This window comes from Rhinatrema bivittatum, chromosome 1 (genome assembly GCF_901001135.1).
Source record: "Rhinatrema bivittatum chromosome 1, aRhiBiv1.1, whole genome shotgun sequence".
Lineage (NCBI taxonomy): Eukaryota > Metazoa > Chordata > Amphibia > Gymnophiona > Rhinatrematidae > Rhinatrema > Rhinatrema bivittatum.
This window is the reverse complement of record NC_042615.1, coordinates 136,728,376-136,734,375: the sequence shown is the minus strand read 5'-3', so window position 1 is coordinate 136,734,375 and position 6,000 is coordinate 136,728,376.

Here is a 6,000-nt window from a genome sequence, read left to right as displayed (position 1 = left end):
ATCACAGGGTTTAAGCAAGTCCCGGGGAACAATTTTAAAAAATTCACCTGTCCTCAGTCTATTCCATGTCCATGGATTCTCACAACTCAGAGACCTCCATTTCCATGTTCTTGGGTATTATGTCTACCGGTTCCAAGGAGGATTTGTAGATCTCTTCTGAACTGCCACCTCCTCACCTGCAAATGTATCTCACCTTTGTCCTTGCTGAGATCAGAGTACCCACCCTCTTTACTGTCAGGGACTCCATCCTTAGAGCCCCATTGGTCCAGACTCCATTGGGAAATCTGGAAACATAGTCCTTTCTACATAATTTTTTGCTCTGGGTTGTCTCTGCTTATACCTCACACTGACACTTGGGCTTTTAAGGTGGCACTTAGCCTGTGAGAAAGGGGAAGCCTCATCATATACCCCCACTTCTTTTAGTTCAAATTGGTTTTTAGTTTTGAAGAAAACACAACACAAATTACTCCACAACAAAATATAGGGGTGTGGTGTACTTCACAACCCGACATGCCAACAAACAGCTTCCATAAACACAACAAAAGAGAGATACAATAACCCCAACCTCCCTCCTAACTGCTCTCCAACCCATGGAAGAGAATGGAAAATTCTATGACAGGCAGAGAAGAGCCAAACTTAACAGTATTACAATATTAATGTTATTTAGTGTATCTTGTTCATAATTAAACTTTGTACCCTATGGGATAGTGACTGCAGATATGGATCCCAGACTTTCATAAAGCTTTTATGTTTAAGAGTCACTTCTATCTGGAGGAAGAGACATCATCTCGCTGAATGGCCGCCTAGGGACCTCGCTCCAGATCCCGATCTCAATAATAGCAGCGAGTAGCGCACTGAGCCCTGATACCCGAGCAAAAAATATGCAGCAGGACGCAAGACCATATCGAGATGTCGGTGAGAAAGAAAATTAGTGACTTAAAACACTTTTCCTTCGATAACTCAAAGATGAGGCCTCCCGGGACCATGCAGGTGGAGGGGGAAGCCCGAGAAAATGGCGGTAAGGGAAATGTGGACGAGCACGGGCTGGAAATCACGGCACCCCCAAATCGGGCACAGGCGGCGGATGAACTCCCTCTATCGTGAGGGGATTTCTAAGCATGGTTTGGGGACTTAAAAATGGAAATGGGAACCCTGAAAGCAGAAATCAAAGCAATGATAGAGGAGCTACGGCACGACCACGAGGAGCTGGGAGATTGCGTGGGTGCTGCAGAGGAGCAAGTCAACGAGGTAGAAATACAGCAAGAATCCCTTCAAAAAGAGGTACAACACTTACAAGATTCCAATGCTGAATTGAGGGCATGGATTGATGATTTGGAAAACTGCTCCCGGAGAGGCAATTTACGATTTAGGGGAGTGCCAGAAGAGCCTGCCTATTCGGACTGCATCTAGTTATCAGGGATATCTGTGCTCTACTTCTATATAATAATGATCCCCGGAAGGGAGCCCGTAGATTCAAATGGATAGAGCCTATAGAGCCCTAGCGAAACCACAAAGAAATCAGTCAAGAGATATCGTGGTCTGTTTCCACTCCTATCAGTTGAAGGAAAGGGTGCTGGCGCAAGCACGGAAATGGAAAGAGATTGTTTGGCAGGGATATATCATCAAGGTGTTTCAAGACCTCTCTGCTTATACAATTAGAAAAAGGAGGGAGTTCAAAGGAATTGTGACTGCTCTGCGACAAGGCGAAATTCGCTATAAGTGGCTATTCCCTTTTGGACTTTCTTTTACCATCAAGGGAACGACATCCAGAGTCCAGACTATGGATGAAGCCAAGCTAATCCTTGAGAAGGCTGGGATGGTGGTGCCAGGTCGAGAGGACCCCACGCAGCTTACAGCCCCAGACCGGAGAGACAACTCCCAACGCTGGCAGCGAGTCCAATCTGGAGGGAAGAGACTGCGCCGGAACTCGAATTGTGCTACCCAGACTCGGGGTTTCAACAGTTGAATTGACAGTGTTGTGTGTTTCATACCTGCGACTCTTCAGCTTGGCGGAGGCTCGGGGACATATGGTCATCTTCTGCATGGCAAGATCTTCTATCTCCATATTTCAATGGAGCTGGACTATACGCTGCGAACTGAATTATCACCGTGAGGACAGAGAGCGATGAGAGATCGGGTTCGGGACCCTGGGGGGTCCTTCTCTGAGTGATCATTCCTCTTTCAGCAGATTGGGGAGGAAAGGGGTTGGGGGGAGGGTAGAGGGGTGGGGTGGGGTAGGTTGGGGATATATTTTTCAGATGTGTGTGATGAGAGAAAGTGTTAGGGTAGGGGTTGGTTTGTTCATCTGGTTATAGTGGGGGGTAGCAAATATAGATTCTGAGAGTGTTACTTAATATGGCTGGTACAATTAAATTGATGTCCTGGAATGTCAAGGGCTTGTATACTTATCATAAGCGTAAACATTTACTACAGACGAGGAACCCTGAGGCTTACAGGAAGGGAAGCCGAGGGCTGGAACATACCACTAAGATGATTTGACGAGGGATGAGACCCGGAGTGTCGGACGGAGACATCAAGAACAAGAAGACTTGGAACTTGAAGTCATCTGGACAGGAGCAGCAAGATGGATCAAGATGGAAGCAGTGGAACTCCATGGATGATTGAGAAGCTCCCTGGAGTATGTAACTCCATCCAAAAGCCCTGAGGAACTGAAACAGGGCCTTTATATAGGGCAGGTCCAGGAAGTTTCCTAAGGACGTCATCCGTAGGGCTGAAGGGTGCTTCCTGCTTCTGGCCTTTTAAGACAGGAAGAGAGGCGCATGCTCGTTCCTAGAGGGAGCCCCGGAGGAAGGTGGGCGGAGCTAAGGCCTGCAGCGGCATCCTGCCGCGAGGAGGAAGAGACAGCAGGCCGGAGGCGGCTCCTGCCACGAAGAGGAGCCACGCTGATGCCGGACTGCAACCCTGAAGAAGAGGAGAAGGCAGCGGCGACTCCCTGCTGCTGAAGAGGATCTCCAACGGTGGCACTCGGGCCGCGAAGGAGGGAATCCCGGCGAGGACTTCCCCCGAGGAGGAGAGTTGGCAGCATGGCTCCAGCCATGCAGGAGGAGAACAACAGGCCACTCAGAGGAATGCCAGTGGCAGCCATAGCTGCAAAAGGGTGCAGCAACATCAGACCGGCATGGGAGAGGAGGTGAGAGCCTGTCCACGGGATGGGTCCGCAGACAGGATCGTAACAGTATTTTTTTTACTCAACACCCAATCAAGCTTTGCAATTTGCTGCTGGAGATTGTAGATAAAGCAACTAAAAAAATCATGAAAGGACTTGAATAGGTAAATGAGATTTGGTTATTAAAACAAATCAAAGAAAATTCTCTTTCATTCAACACACAATTAAGCTCTGGAATTCACTGCCAGAGGACATGGTTAAGGAAGCTAGTGTAGATGGGTTTAAAAAAGGTTTGGATAAGTTCCTGGAGAAGTCCATAAACTACTATTAATCAATAGGGAATATTACTGCTTGTTGTTGGCATAAGTAGCATGGGATATATTTAATGTTTGGGTACTTGCCAGGTACTTGTGACTTGGATTGGCCACTGTTGGAAACAGGATACTGGGCTTGATGGACCCTTGGTCTGACCCAGTATGGCAGGGTTTGGACAAGTTTCTGGAAGAAGAGTCCATAAACAATTATTAGCCAGGTAAACTTGGAGGAAACCACCGCTCATCCCTGGAAGAGTGTTGGATGGGAGAGCAAGGGAGCAGCAAGATGTAGATGTGTCAACAAGTGTAAGAAAATGGACAATGTCAGAAAAAAAAACAGCTCTCTCTCCTAGAGCACCACAGTGGCTACTGGAGGACTAAGTTCAAAAGCTTGTGAAACTCCAGCTGGGGGAGACCTCTACTGAAGATCAGAGCTGTAAGTGCAAGTTGATTCTGGGAGTGCAGGTTCTGAGGTACAGGCTAAACAAAAAAGAATGATTGAAGTGATCTAAACACTAGGTTCAAGAAATATGATTATACAACCACAGACCAATGTCTATGCTGTGTAGGTGCTGTGTAGGTGCTGTGTAGGTGTAGTGGACCCTACGGTCACGTTATCAGTAAGCCCTGGGTAATTCATAGATTAGCTAATGTAGTGGGTAAAGCAGAGTTGCTTATCTATAACAGGTGTTCTCCGATGTCAACAGAATGTTAGTCCTCACATATGGGTGAATCATCAGATAGAGCCCCGCTGCGGAAAACTTATGTCAAAGTTTCTAGAACTTTGACCAGGCACACTGAGCATGCCCAGCATACCCTATACCATGCGTCCACATGGGGGTCCCTCTTCAGTATTGTAACACAGAATTTTGATTAAAATAAAATAATAGGAGAAACCCAACTCCACAGGGTGGCGGCTGGGTTTTGTGAGGACTAACAGGCCTTGGCATCTCTGCCGGCTTCAATGGAGCTTCCTCCTCAGTGGAACTGGCAAGGACCACCGTATTGGTGGAGGAGGCCTCGGTGCCCCACTGGCACTGATGCTGCCTGGGAACTGATGCCAGCTGGGTCGGTAACCACTGATAAACATACTGAGCTTCTCCTGAAGTAGAACGAGGACGGGCGGCACCAGCTCCAGTGCCATTGGTGCCATGGGACTGAAGCCCTGCAGCTCCTGCTCCACTGCCAGCTGGACTTGGCACTCCAGCTCCTCCTTGAACGTTGTCAATGCCAACATTGACTAAGAGGAAGGAGAGGTGGCCAGATCTTCCTTGGACCCATGAGTGGGATTGGCAACTGACACCAGAACTGGTGGATACCATTGCAGATGCTGGGCATTGACAGAGGATGGGTGCTCCTCACCACAGGGCTGCTTCGGGGGCATCACAGCAAAAGCTGGTGCATCCCTGTGCCCGGCACTGTGCATTGATGGGTGCCAATGCTTTTTAGGCTTTCCTCAAAGCTCAGTCTGGTCTTTCCCTGGTGCTGAGGTCCAAGACAACGAACGCAGTGTCCTCGGCCCAGAGGAGATCGACAATGGTAGGTCTCTGGTGCCTCTATCCACCAATGACATCAACGGAACCAAAGGTCCCGCCGATGTTGATGGCATTGTGTCTGTCAGTGCGGCTCTGTGGTCCTTCGATGCCGATGCCACTGAAGCTGATGCAAATGCTCAGACTTCCTTGACCCGAAAAGCTGATCCATCTTGTCGAGACGAAGCAGACGTCTCTTTGGGGTCATCTGGGTGCACAAGCGGCAACCATGGGTGTCATATGATGCCCCCAAGCAGAGGATGCACACCTCATGAGGATCAGTGATCGACATGGTCCTTGGGAACTAGGGGCATCAGCAGAAACTGGACATGGCCAAGATGGGGTGAAACCAAAGTGCCGTTCGTTAAAAGCGATAACGGTGGGCATCGATAGTCAATGTGCGCCGAAACACCACCACCACGGCAGGGGGGAAATCAACCATGAAAGGAAACTTACCTGAAACACTGAAAACCCTGACTGGGGACACTATGGGAAGGACTGAGAGGGACCCAGTGATGGAGCAAAGAGAAAACCGTGAAAAAACTTGAAGAATAAAGTTTTCCACAAGGCAAAAGCCAAAGTAAGCTCAATCATACTGTTAGGCTTACAGCTCCAAGGAAAAAAAAGAGACTGAAGAGGGATCCCGCGTGGATGCGTGGTATAGAGCATACTCAATGTGCCTAATCAAAGTTCTAGAAACTTTGACATAAGTTTTCTGCATTAGGGTTCCATGTGTTGATGACCTGCTTGTCCTCAGAGAATGGGAGGCACTGTTCTCTAAGCCCCCTCCCTTTGAGGGAGTTGGAATGGTCATTTCCTTTGTGAGATTTTATAAACAGCTTCCTTCTGGGAGCTCTGGGGGTAGTGTGAGTTGATTTTTAGGTTAGTGGAGGTGTTTTGGAGCCTTTCCCTGTTTGGATTTTTGGGGTCTGCTCTTATGACTCCAGCAATCCTGGAGTTAAGTTGGGGATCATCCCTGCCTAGCCACTCCCTAGTATAATTTGGGCTTTTTGAAGATTTTAAGTGG